General features: G+C 44.0%; 1 long non-coding RNA gene across 1 annotated transcript; it reads right to left on the bottom strand.

Moving 5' to 3' along the window:
* Nucleotides 1-13,608: 13,608 nt before the first annotated feature.
* Nucleotides 13,609-21,408, bottom strand: LOC135377097 (uncharacterized). The gene is made up of 3 exons (XR_010418027.1): nucleotides 21,316-21,408; nucleotides 14,724-14,786; nucleotides 13,609-13,707 (listed from the first exon to the last, which is right to left on the bottom strand). It is a non-coding gene; the product is annotated as an uncharacterized LOC135377097 (long non-coding RNA).
* Nucleotides 21,409-21,672: the final 264 nt, after the last annotated feature.

Below are 21,672 nucleotides of genomic sequence, written 5' to 3'. Positions count from 1 at the left end.
TTGGGAAAACAAAGAGGCACACTTGTGCAATATCATCAGCGGACAAGGGCTGTAAGCCAGACAGTGGCGATATGAAACACTTTTCATGTGCCTAGGAAGTGGTGCGAGACTGGACTGGCTCTTCTACTACAATTTCTTTGCATAACAGTACTGTTTTGTGTGAGCTGCCAATGCGAAAGGTCAGTATCCTCTCAATTCTGACATACTCTCCGGATTTTGTCATGCACACACTGCTGTCGGACTTTTCCAGTCGTTTGTACGCATAACTGTTCAGTATAGTGCCATGCAGCACAAAGCGAAAGTACTCATGCGCAGACACAAGGTCAGAACCACACACAGAGTTGAGGGCACTGGTTTCCTCAGCTGTAAATGTGTTGACAGACTTTGGGGCACCAAGGAAGCACGCTTCCCCAAAATATGCATGGCTGTTGAGTTTTTTCTGTCCAAGTAACAACTCACAGAGTTCTTGCACTCTGTTCGACAAAGGCAAGGACAGCATCAAGACGTCTAGCTGTTGCTGTAGAGCGACCCTCTCCAAAATCTGTGCTGGCACGCCATTTGCAGCCTTGACCAATTTCACAATGTGCCCATTTCCTGTTTCAAAGGCGAAGGCAGAGTGTGCCCACAAGGGGCCGAGGTCTCTCACAGCATCTCTTAGGTGCAGGAGCTGGTGTACATTGAAGGTCATCGCAGCTGCACCATACAGTTGCTCCACCTTATGCACGAACTGTTGTAACAAGTCACCTGGAAACAGAGTGAGCCAATATTAGGAATGAAAAGGTACGCACCAAGTGAGCTACACAACAAAGAACAATTAATTTGACAAAAATCTTAATTTTAAATCTTCAGTTAATTAAAAATTTGAATATTTATTTCAATTAAAGTCTTAAATACAGGGTGTTCAAAATTATGCTTTCACGAGCGCTACGCAAACACAGCGATGAGAGGAAACTGGATGATAACTTTACGCTACTTGTGTCAGAAACAGGTGCTGCTAATTATGTAGCACCCCAAAAAATTGTTTATGTGTTTATTTCTTTTTTGAAGGGCACACCGTATGCACAATGTGTTTGTGTCACCGAGTACTCTCTGCCAGTTCAGTATGCAGTCAGCCAGCTTTCATGGCACAGTGTTAATTTAAACAAATTCTTACCAGCGTGACTGAGCGCAGGGCGATCGAGCTTCATGGAAAGAAGAGTTGCAGAGGCCTCTGAGAGTTGTTTCAAGTGCTTCCAGTACGATGTTGGTAACAGCCCCAGTGTACAGGGAAGGGAGTAAAATAACAGCCAGTGTCGCCACTCACTGGCTTTCCAGTCTGCCCTGTCCTGTATGCGGCGGGGCAACCGTGTAAAGACATGAGGCGGGCGGATACTTCTTAGTCGTTTGTCCAGCTTGGAAAGAGTCGTGGGGTCGCCTGTTGAGAAGTAAAAAATTCAGTTCTCTTATCCCGCATTCCAAAAGACACAGGGCTGTAACATTATACGGTCCCATTGTACTATAAACATACCAATGTAAAACTCATTTCCTGAGTTCGACGATGACAACATCAACTCAGTGAGTTGCTTGGTAACACCCAGCAGGAGGCAGTGCATGTATTCTACAGACTGTCCTCGTACCACATCAAAGTGTGGCAAGTTGAGCAGCGCTGAAGGTCCTTTGACCCCATTTACTTGCACACCATACTGGACGGCCCACTCCATGTCCCTCGCCATCATTTCATGAGTTCTTCTAGTCTCTGGAACTCTAGAACAGGGAAACTTTGTTGCCCCTGAAATAAAAATGTATGTAAGTAAGTTGCATTTCATCATTCCCATTCCAACAGTCAAAGCAGGTATATTTGATTATATTATATTACCCATCAACATTTATCACTTGAAACAAACAAGCTTTGGGCACAAATGCCCACCAGAATACTCGTCACTTACCATTTATTCGTTCTCCTCGGATGAGGCACCTCGAGCATGAGAAGTAACCAGTATACTGGTTGTGGTTTTGAATTGCTGCTCTTGCAGGTGCATCCACAGACGAGCACATCACTACCACCTTCGACTTGATTGTTTCGTTGTTGGACCTCCAGGAGACATGCCTGATGCTACAAATTTCAGTAACAAATTTGTCCATAAAACTCATGTTGGGATGTGTTCTTCCGAACCAGAGGCCTCCTAACATCACATTTTTGAATCTGTCTTTCGCAGGGAGTTCATTCACAATGAACTGTATGGGCCACACTGACATTTTTGAACTTTTGAAAACGGGACTGCCGTCAGTGTTCATTGTTAGAGTAAGATCAGTTCGTTTTATGACACTACTCTCTCGCAGCTCCCTATAGAGTCGCCCATCTCGAATGTCCCCAAGTGTACCGCCACTTTCATCTTCGTTATTCATGAAATCATATACTTTCGTGGCATTCTTGTAGAGCAGGTGCTGCAACTGCTGGTGAACATCCAGGATGAAAAAGAAGGAACCATCCTTCCGCAGCTGTGACCGAGAAGTCCTCCTGTTGCATACTGAACACTGTACTGTGTCTGCGTTTTCGCTTATATCTAACAAAGAACTACAATCACTGCAGTAGAAAAACTGTTTAGACAGTTTCCTTGCCTTTGCACACCACAGCTTTCTCAAGAGGTACTTTGTCCGTGGGATAGCGTCCGTAACCCCAAATAGAACATTTATTAGCTTAAGCAGGTCGTCCGCTGCTGCCCATGAAATGTTGTGTGAAACAATATAAGCCATCACCATAACAACAGCTTCACTTTTTAGTGTTGGCGAGTTCGGCAAAGTTTCGTTTCCGAATTCTTGGAAAAAATTGAACAGAGCTTCCATCTGACCAGGCAAGAAACTGTCACTAGATTCACTGTCATCGTCCCCTGCGGAGGTACAGCTTTCATCATCGTCGTCACTTGGCGACTGGTCGATACGTATCTCTTCTTCCTCCTCTATAGATATGTCGTCGATGAGTGTCTCGTGATCGTCCCATTCCAAGTTGACCACCTCCTCCGTTGCGGGCGATGGGCAAGCAGCTTCCGAGCTTCCAGAACCACCACTTCCTTGTTGTGACAGTGCACTATTGAGAATGTCAAGAGGGAGATCGTGCGTACCACGGCGTTCAGAATTTTCACGGTAGAGCCTCGTTGACGCTGGAGGATCGAATGCATTACCTGGTGATAGGTATTGCTTTCTTCTTTTCGGGGTTCGAGAATTCATGTTTAGTTTTCAATTTGTACAGTACGATTAAGGCGGATTAGCGACCTGTACAGCCTTTCCAGAGCATCACCATCACATCGCATCGGGTGGACGAACACCGCACACTGTCGGTGAAGCGGAAGCGTTAAGTTTTGTGGCTTCTGTGATGCGGTCTTTTCTTTTTTCTTTGTGACCCTGTTTTTATCAGTACTTTAAATTTGTACGAAGGTGTATATATCTATATATATATATTTTTTTTCATTCCTGTACATACCATAAAGCCACGACTTTAGCCAACTGAAAAGTCAAGAGCCAGTCAAATCCGTTGAGACTTGAGAGACGTCGCCAGTGCGCATGTGTGATCTGTTGCATTGTTAGGGTGACTGGTTAGGCTTAGACCTGGTAAAGCGTGGTCGTGTCTCTGTTACCATGTTAGCATACGTCAAGTATTTTGACGGAGAGAATGGCATTGTGCCTTGCTCCCTTGTAAAAAACTTCACTCCGACAAACGTACGGGACTTCAAGAAGGGCGAAACCAAAAAAGCGTTTTGGTATAGCAAGCGTAACAATGACATGCAGGGCTTCTATGATGCAGAAGTGAAAGTTCTGGCAGGTAACGTATACCACTCCAGTACTATATTGCTCGGTTTAATCAATGACGTTTAGCACGGGAAACGACATCGGGATGAACGCGGGCCCAGGCTTAAACACTCCACTCAACTTTTCACCAGTGTTACTGGAAACCACGTTGTCAGAAACTAACGTCTTTAGAAAGGCACTAATTCACTAGTTCATATGAAACCTTAATCTCTATGTATTGTTGAGCATACATTGGGGTTGTTTCAATGGTGCTACTGACTGGCAATTCAATGGCGAGCCGGCGTCGAAAGCTGCCAGCGTTCTTGCCTGTGTATTCGAGCGAGCCCTGTACTGAGTAAAGACTGGTTCTTCCGCGTATTGCTTCTGTGTGTATGCTGTTGCTCTGGTAGTTAATTGTCATTATTTCGAATAGAGAACATGGGATCACTACTGCAGCAACTGCAGGAACAAAGACTCCCAGTCCCCACCGGAGATTTCATATTTGACGAGGGAGATTTTAACATGGTAGCGGTAAGTTGCATAGAACAGGAGACATGATTGCTATAGACTAGGTTACTGTAGCAGCACAGTTCACCAAAACTTGCTGGACAGCTATTGTCCTTTATTCTTTCTGAAGCTTGTTCATTGACTTGTATAACGGTCGTGGCAGTTAGCTTATATATCTAAATCATATCGCGCTCTTCTTGTAACGTTTGTTACTCTACTGTAGTGATTTCAGACACAATTTTGATTATGTTGTGGTTAAAGCAGAGTGCACATACAAAATATCTCACATTATAGAATATCATAGAACATCTGAGACGATATGTTGTACAGTGCTGGACAAAAGTTTACGGAAGTTTGCTAATGTCACGAAAACTTATCAGTTGCCATTACTGGAAGATAATAATCTATTTGCGCAACAAAACTGATTGAAATTTGATAAACAGCAGCTAAAGAAAAGATTCCACAAGTTCGGTTCGAACCCACATTCTCCGGATGCCATAAGGTTGCTTGTGGGTTGAGCTACCGAGTTGCCCCGTGTGAACGCCGGCTGAGCCAAGCCAAAGTTGCTATCGCGGGAAGGAAGTCTCTCCGCTACCATAGAAATAATGGGGTGCTGCTAACATGAATTGAGACAAAACAGGCTACAGTAGCATAGCTTTTTTCATCTATTTTTAATCGACAGAACAGGAGAAAAGATTGTGTACCCTTCAGCACAAACAAAAAGAGAAAGGAGGATACGATACTCTTAATACTTTGTCGGCCCCCCTTTCGCAGCAATAACGGAGGCCATGCGTACAGGCAGGGAGGCGTATAGCCGACGGATTAGGTCCACATCTTCACATTGTAAGGACCAGTCGGCTTCTATAAATTTGTAATAAATATATAATCCCATTCTATTCTTAAGGATTTCCCAGGCGTTTTCGATAATGTTTAAGTCTGGGCTCTGCACAGGCATGTTAGCTGCATTACACCGATGTCGTCTAGAACGCATTGGACAATATTGCTTCAATGGACGGCGCCGCTGTCGGGGAAATCATAGCACCCATCCGGGAACGGCCTGTCCAGAGCATAGAGGAGCAGCGCCCTCTTGGTGACCTCTGCTTAACGCAGCTGACACTGCCTGCGCAGAGTCCGGCCTCAAACATTATCGAAAACGCCTGGGAAATCCTTAAGAATAGAATGAGCAATAAACGGACCCCTGTAAGGAGCAACGATGCACTCTGGGAATTTATAGAAGCAGAGTTGTCCTTACTATGAAGACGAGAGACTCCCTTCCACTAAAGCAACTCTCGCTTGGTGCAGAAGAGCGAAAATGAAACCATTTCAAAAGCATTGTTACCTCTACTACCACGGCTTGTCGCCACAACCGCACTCTGCCATTCCTCTGAACGAGTGAACTCGCCCGCTTCAGCTCACCGCTGTTGTGTTTCTACCCAGAGAAAATACACCGCTCGCACATTCCGTAAACTTTTGTCTAGCACTGTACTGCTTGCAACGTACTTGTCTGGAATCCCCGGCCCATGACTGCATAGTCCCCTGTCGGCGGTGTCGCATGCGAAGTGCCTGTAATAATATTTCTACAGGGGGGGTAATCTATAGTTCGTGAAAATAAAAGCCTGCAGCTGGAACGACTGCAACACGTATGCTTGTTTACCAGAGAGGTTGCTGACTTAACCAAAGCTGCAGGTTGTAAAAGCCTTACATTCGAATACCGGCCTGTTTTCCCCCACATGATCAATTGGTCAACACATGGTTCACATTGTACTGCTTGTGACATACCGGTCTGAAATCCACAACCCGTGGCCGGCCTGCGGCCCACGTAGGGCGTCTGAATATTAGCTAGTATTGAGGCACCCTAAGGCAGTGTTTCACACAATGCCACCAATGGGGAGAGATCATCTGTGATACTGGAGAGCTTAGCACATCGTCTGCTAGCATTCTTTCTCTTACGTGCTAGCAGGCGACACCCTAATATCAAATGATATCTTCCGGTTAATGGCACTATGTGAAACTGTTAATGGCGTTATATGGCGACACTGCCGCGGACAGGTGGGCTGGAGATTCCAGACAAGTATGTCGCAAGCAGTTGATATCTATATACCTATAGTAGTCTCGTCTGCTACAATGGAGCTCACCAAACAGTGCACACATACCTGCACTTGTTCCTCATATTGCCATGTGCCTTTAAAGGGACGGTCTCTTACAGCCGGGGCGATTCCGAAACTTAGCCAAAACTAGTTTCACCAGTACTGTACACATACAACCGTGAAGGTTTCATTCGGAATAACTAAGTCGTTTCGAGGAATTTATCGAAACGTGCCGTAAGAGCAGACGACGAAAGCTGCGCTTCCCTCATGCATACGTCACGTATGACGTCGGCCTGCGGGTGCGTCGTCGTTGTCATGGTAATTGTAACTTGCAGAAGTACCTTGGGGTGAGTAATCCCCTTTGCTCTCGAAATGGGGACACTCAGGCATATACCTCTGCGAGCGGAGAATGTAGTCAGAGCGTTGACTGTGGGGTCTCCCATAGTGTGGCGCACAATCGGATACGTGGAAGCTAAGTCACGCGTCAAAAAAAGCTTCCAGAATGCGACGAAGCAGAGCGCTAGAGGTGCAGACAGACGAAGGCTGGTGGCATCAATAGTGAAATGGACGCGGCTGCGTGAAATGCAATGTTGGAGAGCCTGAGATGGCGAAGTAACGACAGTGCGGCGCAGCTACACCTGATAGTGGCTACACACCACATAGAGGAATTGTTCAAGGACTGGTTCAGGTTTCCAGGGGTCTACTGCATAGGCCATGTCTCAACTAGAAGTCATGGCATATACAGTCAGATATAAAGTCTGCTGCACTTGGCCACCGTCACCCCTGAAGAAGGAGCAAACTTGGCTCCGAAACGTCGGGACCCTCTTTTCTGAGCTAACCTTGGTTGGAGACACGGTCATCCACTTATGCCTTACCCAACCAGACACAGTTGTGCCGAATATGTTCATGTTTGAACTATTTTTATTGTATTATTTTAGCAGGGTACAACTGAGAAACAAAAAGGAGGAAAGAAGGAGGCAGTGAAAAATGCAAGAACTGCTAAGAACATCCAGCTGAAAAGCATCCTTGAAAAGAAAAAGGATGTGTCCGAAGCAGCTGGTGCTGCAGCTCGGGAACGTGTGAAGTGCTTGGAGGCGGAAAACCGAAAGCTGAAGGAAGAATTGGAAGTGTGCCAGCAAAGACTTCTTCACGAAGAAAATGAGAGAAAGAAGTATATGGACTTATCACATGGTTTGACAGAAACCCTTCTGGAAAAAATTGGTAGATGATCAAATGTGCAAGGTCTCTGTTACACAGTATCTTCTCTCAAATTTCAGACAGTATTGCTTCACGTGTCTGTACGAGCAAATCTGGATCGGCTGCTGAAACAACAGTCTCTCTACAGACTGTTGCCATACCAGGTGATACGGCACCCACCTGTCAACTGGACTGCCAGGTGAGTAAGCTTACACAGGTAAAAGGTTATGCGTCTAGTTTCTTTTTTTTTTAATGGGGCAATAAACAGGTATGCAAGGTGCACTTTTTTGTAATGGTTTGTGATACGCTGCTGACGGTGAACATTTTCCATTAATTGTTGTCGCAAAAACCTGAATAATGGCTGAACCTACCGAATATTCACTGCAATGTTTTGCGCTCATGCCCCGCCATGCGATGCCCATGGGACATTAGCCGTGCGTCATTTTGATGTTGTGTACTGTAAACCATTGGAAATTGCGGAAGCTTATACATTGATTTTGTTGTAATATCAGGAAGTTGGGTGAATTCTACAGTCGAGCCCGTTTATTACAATCTTCGATAGAACGATAACTCCGATATTGCAATCGAATTGTTGGTTCCCGTCAGATCTCCCACTGAACTACATATAAACAAAACACGATATAACGATCGCCGCCAAAGCGCTTGCTCGCATAGCGATGGGAATTCTCCTGACGGTTGGTAAAATGCGTGAAAATTAGAAAGCAAGACTGCACCATTTCACTGAAAACAAATTACATTGGCATTTTCAAGAGCCTTCACCTCCGTGCCCGCTAAAATGAGAACGCAGTGCGTTTATACGCGTATGACTGCCGGGGATTAGATGCGTGCGTTGAGAGGCACGCGGAACGAGCTCGTCAGCTGCGTCAATTTAAAGCTAGATAAAATGCCTCTGTGCTCCCACCAAACGTTCATGTTCAGCGGCGTTCTACTTGTGCTGTATGGGATGTTAGTTCGTTTCAGTTAAGTTTTCAATTAAGTGGGTATAAATATATTTGTGTGTGTGTTCAATTAACTGGTTTTTCTTTTTTAAAGCAACCTTTAGAGTACACTCACAGTCAAGATGATTCCGAGGACTGTGACACAGTTCCGCTCTACGCAACGATAGACAGTGAGGTTAGTTGTTGTCATCCTAGTTAACAGTTAGCCTTGATCACGCCTACTTGTGAAAGTTCGTAACCTAGCTGCAGAAACATATGGTTTATGTCAGTCGTTCACAACGTTATTGCTCCATGCATCGTTTTGTAAGAGCCTACCCCCCATTCCTGCGTCCCTGCCCTGCCCTGATCTAACAGTAAAGCTGTTGCACAACTCTTAACTTTTTTAGGGCCATTTAAACTGTTTGGATGTATTGTGTTGGAAGCATAGAGCGTGTTAAGGTGCATAGCAAAAAAACTACACGAAAAAAAAAATAGGGGGAAAATGTTGCTTTGTTCAGCCATCAGTCACGTAGGCATCCTATAACAAATTGGGGACAAACTGCATTTTACAGTGGGATCTTACGTACATTTTTCAAAATTTAATCGAAACACTCTTTTCTTTGGTAGTGAGAACAAAAAAGTGAACTTGGCAAGGCGTGCATTTATCCAGTGTTGCTTCGCAAGTCACCTAGAGAGTAAATGTAAACAGTTTGAATGACCTGGAAAATTGCAGAGTTCTATTAAAAAAAATAGTGCTCCAGTTATTTCTGCTTTCACGTTTCAGCAGCACAAGCATTTGTGGATTTTTTTATGACCTGTGTTGTCGATGTGCCATTAAAACTCCAGTCATAATCATCAGCAGCAGCATTCGTGGATTTTTGTTCGAAGCAAGCCTGCATGGCCCAAAAGGAAACATTGTCGAGAAATAGAAAAAAAAGAGATGCAGCATCATTGACCTCATACTTTTCTTTTGTTACCATTGTATAACAGAATTGTTAGTATGATAGGGAGTTGCCTCAGGATGAGAGCTGCCGATATTACGAACAGAGACTGGCCTAGAGTTGTTAATATGGTTGCTTGAACATCCCACATGTACATGGTTTTTGCCCACAGATTTTTATAAAGCTATGATAGCAGCAACGTCACCATTTCTGTTGGCATGTTATGTGTCAGGGCGGACGCTTTATTGGAGCTTGTAATTACCCAAAAACTAAAGCTTTTGTTTTGTTCTTTGACTGATTAAAAGAGCAGGGAAGTGACCCCAAAAATATTTTTAGGTTTTCGCTGTAACGTCTTCTACAATGCATAAAATGAGGTGCTGTGAAAGAACAATGAGCGCAGATAACCCAGACAGCACGTGCGAGGCTTTGTTCCACACACCTTTAGAGAACCCTCCACATCCGAAGAGCGCCGAAGCAAAGCCGAAGGCTTCGTGACTTATCACGGGCTACGGTACGTGACCAGCGACGTCCAACGGCATAGCAGAAACATGTATAAGCTGCGCTTGAACCAAGATGACAAGACAGAGAAAAAAGGCGCCGAGCAGCATCAACGTCACGCGGGGTTCGCCGGCAACTGCCGTTCTTCGACTGTTTATCGTAAATTTTATTGCGCACTGATAATACTCCGCAGATCGGAACTATTTTGCATGGTGACTCCTTGCGGAGAGCTGCACAAATGAAGCAGGATTTCGAGTCACGTTCATTGTCACTTCCATGCTCCTTTAAGTAGATGGCAGCTAGGAAATGTGTGATAGCAGAACTAGAGTCACTCATTATTCAAGTCCATCGTCCTTGTCCGTAACTTGTCGTAGCACCCTAAAAGCGACGGAAATGAATGACGATCAGGTTCGGTTCTGCTGGCTTTCATTTCCTTGAAGACGTAATTAATAAGTCAGTTACAAAATCTTAAGTAATTAGTCATTCACTTAAACTATTTCGGCAAGACTGTGCCTGGCCGCCTATCCCTCCTACACAAATGCCATGTAGCTTCTGGCCGGTTTCACGTCAGTTCAGGCAGGAGGTCCCATCGACCTCTTGGATTTTCATTATTTTTTTATATTTAGAAGCTCATCGTACATGATGACCAACAGCGGTAAAATGAATAATTTCTACGGAATAGTTTTCGGCGGGGGAAAATCCAGAAAATCCGACCCTGAATTAGAGTATTTCAGTTTTGCCGTGTTTGAACGTGTATATCCGAGTCTAGAAAGATACTACAATGACATTTTTTTATGCTTTAGTATGCCTACAGGCCAGCAGTTCAAGCGCAAATTTTGGCGCGCAGGAGCAGTGCTTTCTGATATAAGAAATGGCGAACGTGCTCTCTAGTGCGGTTTTGTTCCAACGTCGACGCATGATTTCTCTGACTGTAGATATTCCTCACCACCCTATTGGTATCACTTCACTGAGCTTTTAATGCTCTTTCATCTGGTATATATATCGTGCGTGTACCCCCACAGGTATCTGCTGAAACAAACAAATGTCAAGGTATATTTAGAAAAAACGGATTTTGTGTGTCCGTTTCTCGAAAAGGCCCCTTTTTATTTCATTTATATTTTGCCAGGACACGGCCCGATGTTAGACCTTTTCGTCTGCGCGCCAAAATTTGCGCTTTGTCTGCTGGCCTGTAGGCATACTAAAGCATAAAAAAATTTCACTGCAGTATGTTTCGAGACTCAGATATACACGTTCAAACATGGCAAAACTGAAATACTCAAATTCAGGGTTGGATTTTTTGGATTTTTTTCCCGAAAACTATTCCATAGAAATTATTCATTTTACCGCTGTTGGTCATCATGTACGATGAGCTTCTGAGTATCAAAAAAATAATGAAAATCCGAGAGGTTGATAGGACCTCCCTGCCTGAACTGACGTGAAACCGGCCTGTTACAGCTTTTTTTGATGAAGTATCTCTAAAGGATGAAAAAAGCGCTGCACATGTCACGATTTGGTCACAACTTACTTGTGAGGACTTGAAAATGACCTTTCCTTGCCCTTTTTGCAGATCCATTTGGGCAACAACATCTTTATGCACACAGAAAAATTCTCGTGGATGCTACGTTCAAAAACGGATGCTAGGTTTTGCAAAGACATGGCACGCTCCCTTTGGGATCTGGACACGCTCAGGAACAGGAGTGTCACTGGCATTGCGTGCCGACGTTTTTCTAAGATGGGTGCCACTGCAAAGCAACCACTAACTCCTGTGAAACTCCAGGCGCTTTCAAGTAGGTATCCAGCATAGGTGACATTTTGCCTAGAACACAAGATATACTTATGTTGGGGCTGTAGTATCTTTACAATTGCTTGTGGCTGTGGGCCATTAGCAGCATCACTGTAAAGTCGTGGTCTTATGGTGTACTTATAAGGAATGGGGCCACCAACCATAAAGTGGTTCATACCGAGGCTGACTTGGTGAACCTCTCATTCTGCATGGTTATTCCTGTGATAAAATTAGTCAACCATCATTTCATGAACAACAAGCTTTGTCACTCATTTTAATGCAGGTATTGGATATACCAGCCTTAAAAATTGCGATCACACTTTCATATTAAGGGCTGAAGTTGTGCACTGCATCTTAGTGGCCATAATCAACTGCAGATTGCCTATACTGTATATACGCTGTTTAGTCAGACTGTAACTGCCTTAGTGGTTTTTGGCTTCTCTGTTTAAGTGACGGTCTAAGTTCTCTATAGTTATAGTTGGTTTTAGTGTATCCTGTACACTGCGTTAACTCTGTGCAAAACAATAAGCAAGCGTGTAATTCATTGTTTCCTGGCACAAACATTTTGTAAAGAATTAGAGAACACAAACTGAATGCATGGCAAGGCAAGTAAAAAATTGTTACATTTATTGTTGTAAAAGTATTGTTACAGCATTTTAATTAGCACCACCCTTTTCGACAGACGCCTTCGTCAAATATGCTACGAACAAGCCCTCCGCGGAGGCCTCCCTGGAGAAGAGGAAGAAGCAGGTGAACAAGCACCTCGCGAGCTTCCTGAGGGATCTGAGACGCGGTCCGCAGTCCGATGACACTTTGTAAATATTGTCAGGTGTGTTAATAAAAGTCCTCTTTCAATATTCCTCTGTCAGTCATTCATGTTAACGGACAATGACCTAGGTCATTGAACCAGCTGGTTCAGTGATGCTCACACATATGCATATGAGGTTTGCACATAAGCTTATGAGAACGTGCTCGTAACCATATGTGCAAATCTCATATGCACCTGGCATATGAGCAAAACCAGATCTGCTCATATTGCTCATATTGCTCATATTGCTCATATTGCTCATACACTTGTATGATTGCTCATACAATAAACACATATATCAGCCTTATGAGCATGCTCATACAGATTAGCTTATGAGTTTTTTCAACAGGGTCTAGTTTTTTTTTCTACAACCCGACTTTAACATAGAAAATCCACGTCAAGTATTGCATTGAGTTAGATTTTGCACAATTTAAAAATATTCAAAATTTAAATTTAAAATTATTTAAAGTAAAAAGTGCAAAACTTGCCGCGGATTTTCTGTGTAAAACTTGGGTTGTATAATTAATTGTTGTATAGTTAATTGGTTGCAATAATTATTAGTTCTCACTGCCTATAGCACCATGCGTCGGAGGTCGGGAAGCCCAATATGTCGCCGTATTATAGGCCGCCAAGCCCTACATGTAACATAATTGGCCCAATGTTGTCCCTGCTAAGGTGTGGTTATTACTTGCTCTGCCTTGTATACTTACCCCAACTAGTCTGTTGAGAACCTTCCTTGCTGAGGAGCTTTCTGAAAACGACACACGTTAAGTTTCGATGGAGCCATTTTGATGACCATTAGCTGACTTTCGCACTGAAGATCGGAACGATAGCAGCACACCAGCAGAATATATAAACAGAACTATAGCTTTGGTGAAAACCTAGATAGTAAGCACGTTGAACAATGGGCAACTGTTTATGCTAAAACACATTCTCTTGCATTCGGCGTGAAACGACTTGCATTGAATTTTCTTGTAAGGGGTCTGCGATCTAGGAGAGGCATCTTGCGTCGTGTGTTATTCCCTCGAACTCACCTCGTAAATACGTAGACGATGTCGGACTCGTTGACCCCAGGGTATTCAACTATTCTTCCCTTAAGTCTCTCAGAGGTTCTCTCTAAGTCAATTGACTGAAACTGTCTCCCAGGAATTTCCACGAGGTGGTTTCTTTCCTGTTCCTCATTCAGCTGGAAATACACACGGTTAACAAAGTCATGCATGTGTCCCTATGTCATGAAATTCCGTTGCTTTCAATATTTATCATCATCAGTGCCGCCAGTGTGGTCGCTCCGTGACTTAGGCTCAGATTTTTTAATGGGACTGTCCTTCCGCTGCTTTCGTTTTTTTCCTGAGGAACCCACAAAGCTACTCTCGACAGAAGTGTTCTTTACCTAGTTGAACTCGGCTTCAGTTTTTCTGAACTGCTTCCAGCAGTGAGTCTGATTGCAAGAGTACAGAGCATAACTTTACTAACCGCGGCTTAAAGACAAGCCATCGTCCTATATTTTGAACCTAAAATGTTTAGAATTGCACTACATGGGTTTGAGAATGGACGATTGCAAGAAATCAGAGTGCTGAATGAAGCACGCGTTGCGCCATGGGAGCTTATTGAACTGAGAAAGACAGAATTGCCGATTGTGTTTCAGTTTCGATGACTTTGACACGTGTTAACTTTCACGTAGTAAGGATACCCAAGCTATATCCACTCGGTGTATGCTGTCAAATGTAGCAACATGAACACTAATACGCCATAACAGATGAGGCAGTGGTCGTGCTTGAGCCAATAATGACCTACAAGGCCCTGCTGTAAAACAAGAAAACCGATAGCGTGTCGACGGAAGGCGAGACTTGAAACGAAATGTAGCTCATCAGCAACATTTGTAAATGCGGCCCTGTAGTGTCTGCGAAAGTAATACCAAAGGGGAAGGACTGTCTGAAACTGGTGGGTTCTCTGTCGGAGCGAAACACGGGTCGGAAACGAAAGTAGCCTTATTTTTGCCCATTAATGATGTACTGAATTTGAAACACAGAACACTGCGATATCAACGCCCCTTGCAAACATGTTCCAATAATTTGTTGCTGCTATGAAATTGCCTTGCCCTCAACCTGGTTTCATGACAGGACCTTGGCTCAGTGGTTGCCCTCTGTATGAATAGGCCCACTAATGCTAATGCATGTCTGGAAGCCGAGTGTAAAATCGTACCACATAGGTGTCGTATACTTTCATCTTCAGCTTGATGTTATTTTCTGCAAAGGCTGCATTGATCTGGAACATAGGAAGAGAGATAGACAGTGTCCGTTAATTCGTATATTATGTGTTTTTGCCATACCCGTCGAATTTTGTCATACGCGTCGAAATTCGTAGATTCGAGCTTCGTAGATTACATAGCGGTAAAAATTACAGAAAAGAATTACCTTCGTCCAAGAATAAGTTCCAACAACATCGTATAGTGTGGCTAATGGCGAGTTCCACGCAGAGCGAAAATCATTTTTCCAACCATTGGGTGGGGTTTAAGCAGTGTTGTACAGCTTGGGGAAAAGAGTGCACGGGACAGCACCGTGCCGCATGTCTACATTGCAGTGACATCAAAACAGGAAACAAGGGCGGACACACATACTGATACATGAATAGAATAGTCAGTCACCCGTTTTTGACTGGGAGGTGTTGGGGTCGAATCCTACCGCCGACTGTTCTGTCTGAGGTTTTCCCAGGGTTTTCCTGAGACTTTCCAGTTCCCCCTGAAGTCGGCCCAGCACGCATAGTAACTCCCCTGCCCCCAACTTCTTTATGCTATTCCCTGTTCACCGGTCCACATCTGTACGCCGCTCATAGCCACAGTTGCTTCGCGGCGCTAACACGGAACAACAAAAAAGTTTCATATTCGACCTCTTCCTGGTATAATGCAGACGACCTCTGCGATGAAGACATGCGCCAGTGCCGTGCATGTCAACTATTGTCTCAAGCTGTACATGGCAGTACCGGACATGGACATATACAGTGGTGGCTCTGTGTTCAGTTTGTGAGTAGAGATCTCGCAACGTTGCAACATTTTCCGCTGCAAATGTGGGTAGCTGTGGGCTCTCTCAGCGACTTTCTGCAAAGCACATAACTGAAAAACAGCAATGAAGCTTCCTTTTGAAGCTTGAACTTTCGCGTGTTGACCACGAGAAAGCTTTTAATTACGTTTTGGAATGCCCGTTATCATTTTGAATTGTCCTCTACTAGTTGACCTGATTTTTCCGGGTGAACCGAGGTGTCCTCATCTACTTCATAATATGGAAAATACGGGGCACCCAGGACTAACGCGATGGCAATCCTTGAACTTCAACAAAACAAAACAAATAAAATGCGAGGACACCTTGAAATTGCGTGTAATGCTTTGCCAATATGGGTCAAATGTAGGAGCTTACTAGAGAGGATAACGCGCTGCGGGTTTGGCATTAAAGAGGCCATGAAATGGTTAACGCGAAATCTAAGTACTCTGCAGGAAATCGTTCTCATGATCCATAACTATCGTACGACACGATCGACATTTACCCGTATTCAGTACAATGGAGGCGCAGTTACCAGCAAAAAAAAAAAAAAAATAGGGGTGCGTGACAGCCGGATAGATGCCTTCGAAACACCAGCTGAACAGCTGGCTAACCTTTTCAGCGACTAACTTTCATCGTTGATTTCTTTGTTCATGTGGTCTCTGTAAATCTTTGTTCCTGCTCTTGTTAATATTGTACTGTTATTAAATTACTAAGGTTAAACATTTCCCTATGTATTCCGTCATCGCTCTTAGACTTGTTGCGGCGAATCACCTCATCCCATTGTCATTCATGTAGTTGTTCTTAGGCAACTAATAAATCAATGAATGCATTTCAAGGTTGCATAATACGGCAACTGTTCACCTTCAACCGGGAAACCAAGTAAGTGGTCATTTTTATCCTGTGGTTTATCCCAGATGCCCTAAATCACCATTTTCCGGTTGCTACAGCAGATGCTATGCCCGAGAACACGCACGATCCTCATGACGTCCTCACAGTGTCATCATGTATCGAGCTGTATCCCCAGAACGTCCTAGGGATAACGCTCGTGGACTGTTCTTAATTCAGATTCGTCCTGTGCCCGCCCCTATAGGTGGATAGCGGGGCGAGAGTAATGATACTTCGTTTAATTTACATGCTCAGACTCCCTAACACATTTGTTCTGTTTTGCTTTTTCCGGCCGATCCTGAGTCATGATAGACATTTCTCTTAAATAAAGAGTATTCCAACGTACAACTCTCTGGCTTCAAAAGGATGACTGAGGATACATGGAGCATTTCTCGTGGAAAGGACAGCAACGCGCGGTTATGTTGCACTGCAAGAAACATAGACATAGTGATCCAGAGCTAATACTTCGATCAATTCCTCGCTTCAAGTATTTCTTTTTTCTTTTCGTAATCGAAAGAAACATGTACAGCTCACCCTTGGTTTTGTGTCGCAGGCGAGCAGGCACTCGAATTTACGGTTGGTCGAGTTCTAAGCAATTAATAGGATCTGTTTTGGCTTCGGAAGAGAATAACACTGAAAACACCACTTGGCGCTTGTTTCTGTGTGACTCCTTGCTGCCCGTCCTGTAAAACTTTGCAGCACTTTTTGCACCTTATTCCTTTTTATTTTATTCGACAGAAGGCCATGTCTCGTTCGGCTGACACTCATGAATTTTTGAATTGTGTGAGCGAGAGCTTACTACAATCTGTTAAGGGAAGGGAGGAGAGCGTAGCGTGAGCCTGGGAGAGGAGATGGTAGGGTTACCGTAGTGCATGCGTTATCCCATCAACCTAAGAAGATTAGTCAGGAGCAGGATGCGTCAGTGGTGCAGGCTTCATAGACGGTGTCGAGTTTTTAACGCCCGTGTTGCGGGAAGAAGCATGCAGGGGATTTTGTTTAGTGCAGAACAGGAGTAGTGTATTAGATACAACTGTAGTGTGGATGATGCTATATTGGCCCGCTGCGAGGTGGGTGAATGACAGATTAAGAGAGCATGCGCTTGGGGTTCGGTCGGCCCAGTCTGGCCATTGCGTAGTTCACTGTGCCGCTGCACCTGTCTCTCCAGTGGGTACGACTGTAATATCAGCTTCGAGGGCTGTGTTACCTGTTACTTTCGACAATACCAAAGCCATGTAGGTACCGCAATACGTGTTTGAGCGCGCCCGCAGACCGTGTATCACCAGAAGCACAACCGGAACCATGTGGACTCGGATTGGATTAGATAAATAGCGTAGTATGGCTTGAACTGTCTCGATAGTCGACAAAGCCACTATTGTTAGGTGGACGCGTGAGCTAGGCTATCGCAAGTGCAAGCACGCACTTCTGTTTTAGTATTGTTGCTGTTCAATATGGGGGGGGGGGGATAATTGGTGCACAGCGGCGCAGGAAATTAAATATTTTGACTTTTTTAACAGAATGTAGCAGGACATCGCCCGGGCGCAAAAATGCGCAATCGGCTCAGAAATCACACCCCTGCAAATATATAAGGTCAAGAGATATGGAGCGGGGAGAGGAAGTCGCATAGACAGCTCTTCAGAAGAGAATATGTCGCCGGATATGGTGATTCATTGAGCTGTTAGAAATGAACAAAACACGGAAGAAAACTCCGTGGCAGACAAGGTTGTTTTACGGTTTTGTTTTTCGCTTCCCTTATGGTACAGTTATTCCCCGAATGTTGAAGTAGAAAGAATAATCTAGTGCAGAGAGGGAAATCTGCGAAACATTCAATTAGGACAGGATAAAAAGACAAACGAAGTCGCGAAGCACCCGGGGCGAGGACCACAGAGAGACTGACACAACCTGCCTGACACAACCTGCCGTCGACACAATCGCCAATGCTATGCGGAATTTTTTTTTCATTTCATTTCATTTATTTCACCTTAAATGCCCAGCGGGCTTTACATAAGGGAGTGGATAAATTGACAAAATATGAACATTTACAAACATGATGCAAACCTGAATTTACATGAAAAAAGAAAAATAATAATTCAAATAAATGAGAGCCACAAAAAGTACACCGTACATAATAAGCCATTAATGCAAAAAAATATGAATACAAAAGTGAACATCGTAGTAAAAACACATTAGCAAAGGAGATATGATGACAATTGTGAGCCAAATGAAGCACTGTCCTGATATGTTTAATAGTGATTCGGGTAGACCATTCCATTCGCTTATTGCGAGAGACAGAAATGAGTTAGAGTAAGCTAATGTTCTGCATTGAGGACGTCTTATTTTGTATGGATGATCAATGCGAGATGACACGTAGTCAAGCGGTGTTATGAGGATGTCCTTAAGGAATGGAAGGTGATGGTAAATTCTGTGTAGTAGTGTGAGACGTGCGACCTTGCGATGGATGTTAAGTAGAAGTAACTAAAGACTAGATTTCATTTCTGTTATGCTGGAATGACGAGAATAATTAGAGCATATGAAGCGACAGGCGGTGAGCTTGGTTATGTGTTCCTTGCAGGACATATCAGAGATGAAGGTGATTCCAAGATAAGTTAAGGAGGTTACGGACTCAATGGGGAGGTCGTTAATGTAATAAGCAAAGCTAGGAACGTTTTCTCGTAAAATGAACGACCTTGCACTTCGAGCTGTTTAGTTTCATTTGCCATCCGGAACACCAGTTCTGAAGCGGCGAAGGTCGTCCTGAAGCAGTGATTGATCGGAGGAGAAGATATTTTTCTGTAAATGACACAGTCGTCGGCAAATAGACAGACCATCAGGTAGATCGTTAATGAAGATCAAAAAGAGGAGTGGGCCCAAGACAGTTCCGTGGGACGCCTGAGATAACGCGTGACCCAGGGGAAGAGCAATTATTGACAGATGTGTATTCATGTCTGTCATGGAAATCGCGAATCCAAGCAACGACGGGCGGGTTTATACGTAGGCGGGCTAACGTGTAAAGTAATCGTTCATGAGGCACACGATCAAAGGCCTTGAAAAAGTCTATAAAAATGGCGTCAGTTAGGCAGTTATGATCCATGTTGGAAAGTAGATATTAGAAAAGCTAGATAATTGTGTCTCACACGAGAAATTTTTGCGGAATCCGTGTTGGAATGGTGAGAGAAGGTTATTAGTTTCCAAGAATGATATTAGGTTTGAAAATAGGACGTGTTTCATTATTTTTGAACAGACATTAGTAAGGCGAATGGGACGATAGTTCGTCAGCTGGTTACGTTCGCCAGATTTAAAGATCGGGGCGAGCTTGCCTACCTTGCAGTCGCTGGGCACGGCCAGTTAGTAATGATTGGGAGAAAATGAGGGACAGGAAGCTACTGCAGGGGTTTTTAATGCTGTTGAGTACTTTTGCGTTAATTCGTCAATACCTGCGGCAGGGGCTTTAATCTGTCAATGATATTCACTATTCCATCAGCATTAATCACGACGGGTGGCATCATTTCATGAGTAAGGAGGGAGAGACGGCACAGAAGACGCGTCCTCACGCGTAAATACAGAAGCAAAGAACTTATTAAATGCAAGAGTTTTGTTTGTTTGTCGATGGTCTCATGGCAAACAGTACTCGTGTTAGTCTACATGACCGGAAACTTAGATGATGAAGGTAGACATCGGAGTTTCTGCATTTCTCGCTTCGTTTATGGTCAGGAAGCCGGTCATTAAGACAGCGGGAAGTCAGTTGCACATATATCGTCCTACAGGAGAAAGGGTGTAGAGTAGACGGCATTCTTGCAGTGCGGCATATACCGGTTGTTTCACGAAGGTCTCCAGGCTGATAGTTCGTAAAGAGGTGGGGCCATCGAAGAAATTTTTTTTCGTAAACATGCTTGGGACATGGGTCATCAACTGAGTCGTGAGCGGATCATATGGACACGCTCACTAAGTAGTCAATCATCCTAATTTTTAAAGTTTACTTGCACGCATTCAAGACAACTGTTTCCCGTATCGGCACCTTCAGCGAAACATATTCAAAGAAACAAAAAACAAACGTGTCACGTTCATATAGAATGCCAAGCATAGCAATGCGTATCTTGCTGCTGTTCCTAATCTTCCGTCGCCCCGTGTTATGTACTAATCGGATGAACACGACATAGACAGCCGGATAGCTGATTGAAAGAGCACATTGGTGCACTACTCCGCGCAAGAAATATGTAAACCGAAACCGATTAATTGCTCGAAAAAGTCCTATGCGTCGACGATTTTTTTTTTTACGAATTTTCTCGCTGAAGGTCCCCATACATAAAACAGATATACCGTAGGTGTGTGAAATAAAATTGAAAAATGGGATGTGTATTTTATTCGTGAGAGTATGCAAATGAGCCGCTCACAACTCAGTTCACGGCAGATGTCTTAACCAAAAAGAAAGGTCCGCTTTGGTGTTTACGAATTATTCAGCCGAGGTCCTTTCGTTAAACACCCGGTAGAGCAGACGCATACCTGCTACACCTGACTTTAGGTACTCTGGTGTTTTTTTGCATAGTGGAGGGCGCGTATTTGGCTGGGTAATCACCATCATCATGATCAAATCAAGTTGTTTTCCTGAAACGGTAGGACAAGCAGGACAATCACAGCAAGTAGAATGCATCCTAGTGATGAATTCGGGACAAGTTCATTTTGTTGAGTTTGGGGTCCGGTGAACTCAGGAAGTGGACTCAATCAAGTATTTCGTATCCATTTGCTTAAAAAAAGTACAGAGTTCTATAGCTTTCACAGCAAGCTCTATCATGAAGACAACCTCTCCCACAATGTGAGAAACATACCTTCTCTCTACACATTCCCACCATACGCAGTACGTACATCTATTTCACACTTACCATATTAAGCTGGCTTTGTGCATATATCAGGAATTGTTCCTTCGATATCGTACTGTAGCTGTGGTCACCGACGAAGAGGACTGTGATGGGACGCGTTTCAGCCAGTTAGTCAGTTCTTCGTCGGTCAGGGGACGCCTGTAGCTGTAATTGAATATGAAAGCATCAGTGGCACTCTGCTCATATTTACGTGTTACTCTAGCTCCTATTTGTTTCATGTTGAAGGTTAAGTGCGCCTCGTGAAATGGATTCAATGGGAACTGTGTGGGGCCAACGTGCATAAACAGTTGTACAGCAGCACAACATTTGTACTCTCCCGCCATTGGTGCAGGATTCGTTCTTATGCAGATATTAGATTTT

Source organism: Ornithodoros turicata, chromosome 1, assembly GCF_037126465.1.
Source record: "Ornithodoros turicata isolate Travis chromosome 1, ASM3712646v1, whole genome shotgun sequence".
Taxonomy (NCBI): domain Eukaryota; kingdom Metazoa; phylum Arthropoda; class Arachnida; order Ixodida; family Argasidae; genus Ornithodoros; species Ornithodoros turicata.
Note: the sequence above shows the minus strand (reverse complement) of the source record. Positions and strands in the feature narration are given on the sequence as shown.